The 12,470-nt window shown below is 39.5% G+C and overlaps 1 protein-coding gene across 2 annotated transcripts in view; it reads left to right on the forward strand.

Moving 5' to 3' along the window:
• QRSL1 (glutaminyl-tRNA amidotransferase subunit QRSL1) overlaps positions 1–12,470 on the forward strand; it is a 679,774-nt gene that overhangs the window by 513,443 nt on the left and 153,861 nt on the right. The window lies entirely within an intron of this gene.

Genomic DNA, 12,470 nt, shown 5'->3' on the forward strand with positions numbered 1-12,470 from the left:
GTAGCAACACGATTCAACTCCCACTTTGTAAAGTCAGTTCTGTCTCATACCAAATGTGCCTCTACATCTGTCACTGACCTAGAACCCCAAGCTAACAACAATACACAGGTCATATGCAACACTGTTCTCATCTCAGCAATAAAAAAATTTAAAATCCTGACTGCCAACAAATTGCCAACTGAATATCTAAAAGTAGGATTAGAAGCTGTAGCATTCACAGTCTCTATTCTAATCAGTAGAGTGATGAAAAAAAACTATATCCCTATTGTATGGAAACTGTCCTACATCATATCTCTCCATAAAGGTGGCAACTCTACTGACCTAACCATATGTCGACCATTTGCCATCCTCCCACCACTAAGATCCTAGAAAAATGCATACACTTCCAACTAATAACTCACTAAACAGAACCTCCTCCCCACTCTGCACTACTGCTGACCTTGTACTACAACTACCCTCCTCAGGTTTCCCAACACCACCAACAAACTCTGAAACAATGACAAACTAGTCACAACCACCTTCCTTTACTATCAAAAACATTTGATACAACTGCACACCAAAAACTTCTTCATGAACTTGTTTCACTAGGTCTCGGTTTTCTGACTCTAACCTGGTTTCACACTTACCTCTCTAATAGCAAACTGTATGTTAAATAGCACCACAACTACTCTGATTTGCTGATAGTCTGTGCCCCCCAGGGATCAATTCAAGGGCCTCTTATCTGTAATATCTTAATTAACAGTCTGCTTGCTTCCTCCAAACAAGAAACCATATTACAATATGCGGATGATTCTACACTCATCTGTTCTGTTCTGATGCTATTCTCCCTGCACAACATCACCCAACAAACATTTTTGTCCACCAAATCCTGGTTAAATAGCTTAGACCTGCTTATAAACTCCAAAAAGAAAAAGCTAATGCATTTGCCCCTAAAAACTACCTAGAACAAAAACATTTGTTCTACATCTCAAACAAAACTCCTTTGAATATTAATCGCAAATTATCTCAAATATGATCTCCATCTTCACCAAGTCGTAAAAAAAAAATAATAAACTGAAAACTAGGCTCCATCTCTAGGTGAACAATTGTCTTACTTTATGCCTCACCTGTTTTAATAATCTCAACTCCACCCTAAAAAGCAAACTTGAAATAGCCTACAACTGAATTGTCAAAATTGCTGCAAATACACATGAAAAGATTCAACATTGCATATCTCAAAAAAATCTTAACTGGCTTAAACTTCCATACTACCTTAACTGCTCACAACTCACTACTAATACTGCCCTAAAAATGTCCTTCCCTACAAAGTACAATGCAATCTTATAGTACTATCAGAACCCGAAGAACAAGCAACAAAATGCTGCTGTCTGCCACAAAAATGAAATAATTCTGCTGGTGACTGACTTTGGTCTTATGATACATGAATCTGGAAGTAAGACAAACAGACAAATTATTTTAAGCGGGTCTATATCACTTCAACGAAATGGCTGAAGTTCGAACACCATATGTTTGAACTTCTAACCTCGAAGTGCAAAAACAAAAACATCGAAGTCTTAGAACAGCGATTTTTTTCCCAGGGAAAAAAATTGCTTTTCCAAGAAACACACACAACACAAACACACCAAAAAAACAGCAATCCATACACATGCACTTAAAATTCTATATCTAACCCTACACTGTACATACACTACTATCTGTCCACTTACATTAACCCAAACCCTAAGGTCCGTCACTATCGCACACTCACCGGACCCGTACCCTAACGCTAAAGTCTGTCACTATCGCACACTCACCTGACCCGTGCCCTAACCCTAAAGTCTGTCACTATCGCACACCCACCACCCGTGCCCTAACCCTAACTCACCTAACCTGCGCCCTAACATCTGCAGAATCGCACACTTGCCTGAACCCGATTTGTAACTTTCCACCACAGAGCTGAATATAGCGAAGCCACAGAAATGGCCCCATTCACGGCTTCTCAATAATCAGTTTTCAAGCTTCACAGTTCGAACATATGGCGTTCTAACTGCTGAAGTTTTGACAAACTGATAGGAACCCATTTTAAGCATTGCTGAAAAGCTATTAGACAGCTGGCTCTGCTGCTGCACTTCTCTAGGATAATAGATAATATATAAATATAATATATTTAACCCCTTGTATATAGCTAATCTCCTTCTTCTAACTCATGTATGCCCATCTCTTCCCTCTTTTGCTGTCTCCTCTAACATCTCTGTCTCTGTATCCCGAGTCATGTTCTAATATTCTTTATAAAACAAACATACTGACATCCAAAACTGCAAATGCCTCTACAGACTGTAGTCTTCTTTACTATAAAAAACAACTGTTCTGCAGTAGTTAAATGACATAACAGCCTAGCAATTTCTAATGCATCTTTAAACATATATCTCTCTCTCTAGTAACCATACATATTTAAATTCTGTATAAGTAATGTTTGACATTTCACTATGCATATTAATGTACATGTATATCTGATTCACAATGCAAAATGGCACAATATCTTAATTTGTTTGACAAATGAATACCGTCTACATTTTTAAATAAGAAACATCTTTATTAAATTATCACCTGCGACATAGACAATCATGCATTTATATAAATGAAAACAAACCGTATTGACCCTTTCAGTTGCAAACATTACTCATCACTTATAATCTCTCCAGTCATTGTCAGTCCAGAATTACATAGCTCATTCAAATCCTGCCTTCTTTTAAACATCATTCCTCCTCCAAAACATCATTTTGCATGCACTGTTCCAACAATTCCCATTTTTTATGTAATTTGCTCCTACCCTTTTGTAATGATCCCATTTCCAGATGTTTTATTTCTGTTACTATAGTCACTACTTCTGGTATAGTTGGTTTAGATATTGATTTCTACTTTCTAGCAAGTGCTTTTTTGGCAGCCATAGACTTTGGTTTCCATTTTCTAGTAATTGCTTTGCTGGCAGCCACCATAATTACAGTCAACAAGGCCTTACTATGTCTAGGCAATTCCAGTTCTTTAGCATAGCTTGATAAAATCATTTCCTTATAGTAATTTGCTCACAGTATTCCTGATAGAGTAGTCTGCAGGAATTTTTTAAAATTTGCTAATTCGTTACATTCCCAGGAAATATGTTCCCAATTATCTCTTTTTCCTCTCCATCACATCTCCAACATTTGCTATCTACCTAACAAAAATTCTTTGGCATCTACTTGGGATATAAAAATACCCATATAAACACTTCCAAGCAAAGATCTAAGTTTTCTAGACTTTGTTGCATATTTGTGAGATATATATATATATATATATATATATATATATATATATATATATATATATAAATAACCCCCATTGTTTCTTTGTGAATTGCTTATCCAGTCTCTCTTTTCAATCCTTTCTAACCTACTGTGATTGATTCTTATAGTTATCATGCAGTATTTTATATGCTGTACTACTTACCCTTTTTTAACAGTAGCTTTTGTTCTACAGTCTACTAAAAACTGTATCAGTGCTGGTCTTTCACTTAAGATCCCCTTAATTATTTCACTTTGCTTATACTCTATCATTGATAGGGATGGAAATCTCTAGCCTGCAGTCCAAATAAATTCTTGGCCTCTTCCCATTATATTACTTTTTTCTTTCTAATTATTTGCTCTCAGTACCTTGGTTCCTTTGTCAGTTTTCTCCAAAAATTCCATCCCCCTCTTGCTTGTTATCTGTATCAGTAATACTAGTCATCCTTATCAACAGAAACTGCTTTTTCCATTCCACATTTGGCTTAGTTCTTAGAATTCTTTCTTCTACTTTATGAATGTAATCTGTATGGTTATTGTTATTCTCCTTAAGGATCTGCATCCAAAATCCCAGTCTGTCCTTATTTCTTGAGCCCCCCCCCCCATTTCGTCATCATTCCTTTCCACTTTGAATTATAGCTTTCTTCTCCTGCTATGTTTGGAGCCTTAAGCTCTGAAATAACCCTTCAAATCAGGTAATCCCAAACCACCTTGCTCAGTTGGAAGAATCGGCTTATCCCACTTGACTCGTGCTGTCTTCACCTCCCAGATAAAATCCTTCAGCTCTTTAATTGCAGTCTACAACTTATCCTCTGGTTGATAAAAATATACCTGAACTTTGTATAAAACTAAAGGGACTAAAAACATTTTAACTGCTTGTATCTTGCTATCCATATCCATAAAACAGAGCCCCCAATTTCTCAGTTTTTGTATTATCTTTTGTTTAGTCTCTTCCCACATATCTTTAGCTGCCACAACAGAATCCTTTGTAATCCATACTCCTAAGTACTTCATTTTAGCATGTCCCCATAAATATGGATATTGCTGAACTAATTCTTGTGGGGGGAACAAAGTTTACAGCTATTGCCTTTGTTTTAGCTTCATTAATTTTGTATCATGTAAAGACATGAAACTGTCTCAATGTTCTATGGCAGTGAAATGTCCTTTTCTGGTTTTATCAGGTATAAAATATCTTCAAATAAAGCCAGCTTTTCTTAACTACCATACCAATTATATCCTTGAATTTCTGAGTCCCTTATTTTCTTTGCCAATGGTTCTAAATAGAACACAAATAAAGGGAAAAGAGGGCACCCCTGCCTGGTTCCTCTGCTCAAACAGAAATGATCAGAATGGAGCCCACCCACTTTAATTTTTGCCTTTTTCTTTTTGTTTATATCTGTGAGACAGTTTACATGTAAAGATAATATAGAAAGTGTTGTCATTATGTTAAGTTACTATTCCCACCTGTCATGTCTAACAGCTTTTTTAAAATGTCTGGTTCAAGTTTTGTGTTACATGCATACACTAATGTTTAGCAGTTTGATATTTTATACAGTTGTATGTTGTCGTATCCATTTGAACCTATGTCACATTGTACAAAACTTTTTTCTTTTAGTGAAAGCACTCAAACAAGAAAAGCAAACCCACCCCCAGAATGCCCTTAAAACCTATTAACTTAGTACTAACAAGCAAAACTATGACAACCAAACTTTGATTAACCTATAAGGAAGGTTATCCATGCTAAGATGGATGATGCAGTCTGTGCTTTCTACTAAGTGCAGTTTTTGTCTTGAGGGTTTTCCTCTCCCCGGTTGGGTAATCACTTGCTTCCAGAAAACATTATATCCTTGCCATTGAAAAAAAAAGAAATGCTCTATTTTTGTTACCCCTTATCTGATTTTCTCCATGGAGACATGAGAACCAGGTACACAGTTGCTGCTACAAGCACTCGTTTATTTGCTACAGGAAAACATTTTATTATATTTAGTGTTCTTTTTTATTTATTTGCTTCCCCTTAAAACTTGTTTACTAGATCAAGCCAAGGGCCTTAATTGGGTAATTCCCCTAAGCAAGAGAAAGAAAAATGACATCATTTTTTTTTGTATCATGCTCTTTTGACCAGACTTCTCTTTTTTTTATAGTGCCTACATTTCTTAAAGCTGAGCAAGGAGAAGGAAATAAGGAAAAAACATAGGGGCAGGTGTTTACTTTAGTATCCATATTACACTCGGAAATAGCTGAGAAAGCTTTACTTTATAGCATGCAGATTGTCATTCATTATAAAAATACAGGTCTATATTAGATAACCGAAAGAGCAATTCAGCGAACGCTCACATGAGTGAAAACACTGGGAATCAAACTGCTTATTGTGGGGGGGCTGCACCCCCCCCACTAGCTATATATTCCAACTCCGAGGTCACACTACAGTGAGGAAAGGGCAAATATCCCACTTCTTACTGTACCTTGACCCCACAAACACCCTTTCGATTCCAGACATTTTAATTCATGTGGGCGTTCGCTGAATTGCTCTTTCGGTTATGTAATATAGACCCTAAAAATACTACTGTTAAGAACAAAATTTTGTTTTACTTATGACATGAAGTAGGTCATATGCTGTGCATTCCCCTCCAAGTTTAACATAGTCAAAAAAGTCCAGTATTCCAGGTTTTCTTGTTCTGTCATGTTTCACAAATACAATTAATGCTTTGTAATCCCATATTTGTCATTTTCCATGCTGCCGGTTTTATTCCTTTTTATCTCCATCTCCCACATCCAGTCCCTGCTTTATTTCCAGTGCATTTCTGGTTGTTCTGGTCAACTCTTGTGCTTTTTTCTGTCTCTCAAGCATTTTCTTTTGATATATTGGAAAGGGTTTCACTGGCATAGTCTCTCTAATGGTTTTATTACCAGAAGAACAAGAAGCAGAATCTCCCTGTGTTTAGTAGCTCATTTTTTGTTGCACAAACGTTTGTATTTCCTCAGTTCTGCATGAAAAAGTGATTTTGACCCTCCAGGGAAAATATACTGAAAATTGCTGAATACATCCGCTTGAATTTCATGTCTGCTTCTTGACATTCCCTGATCAGTGGAATAAATGTACTCCTCTTCTGCCTGGTGTATAGTGACTAATCATTTTTCACAAACATTCTAATGTCTCTCACTTTTAGTACTTACAGAATTAACGTTTTCTTCTGGTAGGATTGCATCTTTACTATTAAAGTCTTGGATGCTTTCTCGTGGCCAGGTTTGGAGCATACACACAATGTGCCCTTTCAATTAACAACAATTGATGTGGAATACCAGTCCAGTTTTTCATTTGTGCTTTCATACAATTAATATACACTCTGTTCCTTCCCGCTTTTCTGGCACAGTAGAAAATCTCAGGTTTTTCCCTGTGCGCCCTGTCTTCTAATTGTATTATTTTTTGAATCGTCTCCTCTTGAGCAGTCTTATATTCATCCAGCCTTTTCTTCATTTCAGTCTCTGATTTTTGCAGTTTTATGACATCATCTGAATATCTGTTTAAATATTCTTCCATTTTTCCAGCTTTTTTATCTGAGTTGATATATTCCTAGAGTGCTTTGTTTATTTTAATTAGCTCTGTGTACATTTGACTTATTTTTTCCTGTACATTACTGGAAGTCATGTCTTGCACCAATGCTGGAGCTTGCACTGCTTTTTACAGAACAGTTGCAGAATTCTTCTCAGTCAGTGTTTTCTCCTCACCTTTTGTGATTGATTTTCTTTCAGATTCTCTGAATTTCTTTTTTGCTGGCATCCAGGCAGTGCACTTACTAGCCAGTTACTGAAATTTACCAAAAAAAAAAGTTTCACTGGCTCTCTTGAGTTTTTCACAGTGGGAGAGCTGAAAATAAGCTGTTATTCAGTGTGCAGCCATCTTGGAAGTCCTCAGCACCTTCTATAATTTGTATTTGTAAAAACGGTACAGCTTTTCTCCATGTACAATTTAAAACTCCTACTTACTTTTATGTATTTGTAATGTTTTCTTTAATTTATCTGTGATAACTATGGAGGTTTTCTTCCCAGGCCTCCAGTGAAAATGTCTGACTTACCTGGTAAACAAACCTAGATAGTAAGATGATGATATATGTATTGATGATAAATTGAGAGCTTCATGTTGCAGTGGTGTTACTGCTGCAGCCATCCACCTGTCACCCTTCCAGTCCCCTCTGGTTTAACTTGTGTTCTAATACTGTTAACTCCATTTGAAGTAGCTGCTTCCCCTCACTTGCAGAGAATAATTTACTCTCTTCTGGTAGAGAACCATGAACTGTAATTTTGGAGGTACTGATTTTGATCCCACCCCTTCACTTTCAGCAGTGAACTGCTGTGTTCATGGTTGATATTATAGTCAGTGGAGGATGAGGACTTGATGTTCTACCTTTAGCAAAGATGCTACCTTCATTTCTTCACTCTGATTACCTTCCAGCTGTGGCTGCACCTTGATATCCTGTCCATGAAAATCAGAAATGGGAGGGAAGGAAATTCTTAATGTTCTGCACCCATCTTGAATGTACTTAAAGGGAATTCAGACATAGATCTTGCTCCCTAAATGTTGTGACTAACTGGCATGTAGTGGCGGCCCTTGGATCCTGTACTATTGCAGCATTTTCTGCAAAGACATGCCAAGGTATGTTATTTGTATCTCCTCCAGATACACAAGACACATAATTCTGACATATTCTCATGATCTCTCCAGTAATGTACAAGGACAAAGGTGTGATGCGATATTGCATTAGGTGGCTAGAATCTGCACTGCTCATTCAAAGTCTGTAGCCAAGTTGTTGGATGAAATGTCCCTTCATGCATATTAGCATAGGCTTTATAAATGGAAGTGGTGGAGCATGGTTTCTCCATAACGGGGAGACACTGTCTTTTCTCCTTTGTAGAAAATGGGTACCAGTAACTTGGTTCACCTATCCAGAGTACAGCCCCAGCCTTTCATGAAGCTTAACTGTCGCTCTTCATCAGTGTCCAGTACTTGCCTTTAACTTCTTCAGCCAGATCTCAATTTGTTCCCACAGCCTTAACACAGCACAGCTGTTTAGTCAACATAGTGACCTCAGTCTGTAACGGTGGATCAAGTCAAATCAGTTGCATCTGGCATGATCACCTCAGATCAATAAAGGTCACTTTAGATTCATCCACTGTAGCATCCTGTTTTGAGTAGCCTTGAAATAAACAGGAGTACTTAAAGCTTAGCAGTAACACCTTGGTCTCAAGACTGGGATATTTCAGGGAAGGTAGCTATGAGGTACTTCTGGCTGAACTAGTTTGTGTATGAAGTTAGAAGCCCTTGGAAGATGCTGACAATGCACCAGCTAATGATAAGTCTTATTTGTGATCATTTTGTGTATGTCATCAAGAAGTATTAGCAAAATGTCAGGAGAATTTGCATTAAAGTATCTTGGCTCTAAAAAAATAGGACTATATGGTACTTTGAAAAAAAAAACAGTTTATGGTGCTGAGTTTATATTCATGTCAGCAACAGAGATGTTTTGATGAGATGTAAAAGAATGGAAACACCAATTTAGTGCTGTGATGTAATTTGCATGGAGTATGAGGAGGTGTTTGATGCTTTGAACATTTAGTATTAGGAGGTGTTTGATGCTTTGAACATTTAGTATTAAGTTTAAGCTTCACTGAGCATTTACACAGGAAATAAAATTCTATGCATTATTCTGAAAAATCTTCAAATTGCTGTGTTTATTTTTAAGAGAATATATAGTCAGATGTACAATTTGTAGCATGGGGAGACAAGTGTTCAGCAGTAACTAGAGCTAGTTTATATTAGCTGCAGCGTGTACTTGGATTTTGATGTTAATTTTGAGGTTCAGGCATAATAAATATGTAGATGAAAGAAACAGTAACTTGTATTGGCTGGCAAATCTTTGCCCTCCCAAGGCTATGCAGATGTTCATCGTGCTATGCTGCTGCAGTCATCACACTTGGGTTATCCTGCCGTCAGGCGGTCCCGCAGTCGGCCTGAATTCCAAAGCCTTGGTCCGGCGTCGGTTGTCGTCGCTTCTTCCCTGACGTCAGTGCGGCAGGGGTATATAAGAGGCAGCTGATGCCATTTTCTCCAGTCTTTCTTGCCGCGCGGTGCCCGAAGCAGAAGCAGTTCGCAAGTGCCGGTCGGCCAGCTCCTGAGATTTTCGAACATAATTTCAGCCAAAGTCTTCTATAAAGCTAAGTACCCCATTGGGGAAACTTTTCTTACCTCAGACCGATGTCAGACAAAGTTAATAATTGTATTTCTTGTGGGAAGCAAATACCTCATAAGGATTTTCATTCTTATTGTATTCTTTGCCTAGGCCCAGACCACAACATTTCTGGTTGTCGGTTCTGCGCTAGGTTCAATAAACGCACTATTAAGCATCGGGCTGATACCGCCCGACATTATTTTGGCAGAAAATTCAACTACATTATGGCGTTGGAACCTCCGACAACCGCTATGTTTAAAAAACGCAAGGACAAAGACCGGCAGCCTAGACTTAGACCAGATTCCGAGGTCTCGGTTAGGCCTGCTGCTGGATCTTCGGTATTCAGTGAGGTGCCTATGCAGCCCCTGACTACCGCAGACTTAGAAAATACGACTACCTCTCAGTCAGAATCTACTGGGACACTGGAGCCGGTTCCTCCTCAACCCGCGGACGCCAGCCCTGGCGGCGATCCGGAGACTATGGACAGGCCTTCGGTTTCAGAAGGCATCTTTAAACCGACGACTCTCTCCGTTAAGTCATATGCTAAGCTTCCTAAGGCTAAGAAACCGGGTCCACAGACTCCCACACAGGCCCCTATGCCTAAAAAACAGATGTTTAAAATGGCGGAGGACCTGATTACTCTTATCAGAGGTTCCCACCCCCCTCCTTATAAAAGGCCTAGACTGGAGGAAGATTTACCTCCTTCTGACCAGGAATCCATTTCATCAGCAGACTCTGAGGAACAGGATTACCCCTTCCCTCTCTATGAAGACTCAGATGCTGAGGAGTCTATTCCCTCTGTTTCCCCCCCTGAAGACTTCTCTTTTGGGGAAACCCTGCACACCATGAGAGGGCATTTCCACTGGGAAGGACAAGATTACTCTGACTCCAAGAAAAGACTCCATGAGTTTCTTCTTCTACCTCAGCATAGACCCCTAGCCATTCCTCCTGTTTTAGACATTTTGGATGATGTCTACACTGAATCCAGTCTAAATCCAGATTCCTTACCTCCTGCACCACCTAAACCAGACAGATACTATTGAGTCCCTGACTCTCACACGTTTTTGTATAAAGCCCTGCTGCAGACCCAGAAACCATTTCCCAGGGTCCCAAAGGGGTTAAGGCCTCTACTGCTAAGAATCCACTACCTGCGGAAAGAGATTCCAGGGCATTAGAAAGATGGGGGAAAAAGTGTATACCTCTGCCACTTTGGCCATGAGGGCATTAAACTGCCAATTCCACATGATTAAATACCAGCAGTACTTGCTTACTCAGTTAAAACAGAAAATGATCCCTCAAACAGATCAACTAGATTTCAAAGGGATGCAAGATTTGTTGCATGCAGCAGAACAAGTGGGAAAACATACCTTGCAGTGTGGTTTTGATTCTTTGGAGGCCTCATGTAGAGCAGCGGTCACAGGGTCTGTAATACATAGACATGCTTGGCTAAAAGAGCAGACCTTACCAGAACATGTCAAGGCAAAGTTACTCGATGCTCACTGCAAAAGGATGCGTTATTTGGTGTCAAAGCAGAAGAAGTTTTAAAAAAGATGGAAGAAAAGGCAAAATCAATGCAAACAGTTAAAGATTTCTTACAGGTACAACCTCCTCGATTCAGCAGGAACTGGCCATCAAAAAACTGGTCCTTTCCTGCATCAGACAGACCCCCAAAGGGGCAGGTACAGACGCCCTAGGGGCAGAGGCCAGACACAAGGTACCTTCAGGCGTAGACAATGGCAAACAACAACTCAAAGAGGGGGAGACGACAGATCTCAACCCTTCAGAAAACAAACTCAATGACTTTCCTCTTCGCCTGCCAAGCAAAATTGCCCAGGCAGCACCTCTAGGAGGAAAACTGGCTCTTTTCCCACAAAATTGGCACGTCATAACAAAGGACAGATGGGTTCTGGACATTATTACCCGAGGCTACAGATTTCATTTTCACACTTTACCACGGATGAGAGGCATGCCAAATCTGCCAACAAACCAATGGGCAGAGGCACAAAAGCAAATTTCAGCTCTCATGAACATGAAAGCAATTCAAAAGGTACCTGCAAAAGAGCAAGGTCAAGGTTTTTACTCAAGACTATTTCTAGTACCAAGAAAGGACAAAGCCTGGAGACCCATCTTGGACCTTTCAATTCTAAACACGTACTTGGACATTCCCAAATTCAAAATGCTCACACTACAGCAGCTTCTTCTGCCCATGTTGGGCAAGGAGTCTTGGCTGGAAATGTGGGACCTCCAAGAGGCATACCTGCATGTCCCTATCAGACAAGATTGCAGAAGATACCTGAGATTTTTGGCAGGCACAACACATTATCAATTCTCTGCATTGCCCTTTGGCTTATCTACTGCGCCCAGAGTATTCACGAAATGCCTGGCATCAGTAATTCCATACTGCAGACAGCAAGGAATACAAATTTATCCATATCTGGACGACTGCCTGATCCAAGCGGACAACAAAGACATCCTACTACAGCATCTGGCATTTGTAACAAAGTTGCTAAGTTGCCTAGGGTACACAGTAAACAAAAAGAAGTCAAAACTAATACCCTCACAAGAAATAATTTTCCTGGGTGCCAGCTTGAATACAATGGCCCAGATGGCTTACCTCACGCCAGACAAACAAAAACAACTGGCTCAGTACTTCAAAAAGATGGCAACTTCTACCCAGCTCACTGCAAGGAAATTCCTGCAGGCATTGGGGTACATGGCATCCTGCAGTCAACTAATTGCATATGCAAGGCTGCATATGAGAAAACTACAATGGTACCTAAAAAGTGTATGGTCCCAACACAGACACAGTCTCGAAGCAAGTATAACTCTCATTCCCTGCCTTCAAAAAGAGTTTCTATGGTGGGCTCATGCATGCCAAGCAAACGAGGGCCTTCCTTTTGTCTCACCTCCAGCAAACCAAACCTTGACAACAGATTCATCAGACTACTCC

This window comes from Protopterus annectens, chromosome 1.part0 (genome assembly GCF_019279795.1).
Source record: "Protopterus annectens isolate FY-2018-M chromosome 1.part0, PAN1.0, whole genome shotgun sequence".
Taxonomy (NCBI): Eukaryota; Metazoa; Chordata; order Ceratodontiformes; family Protopteridae; genus Protopterus; species Protopterus annectens.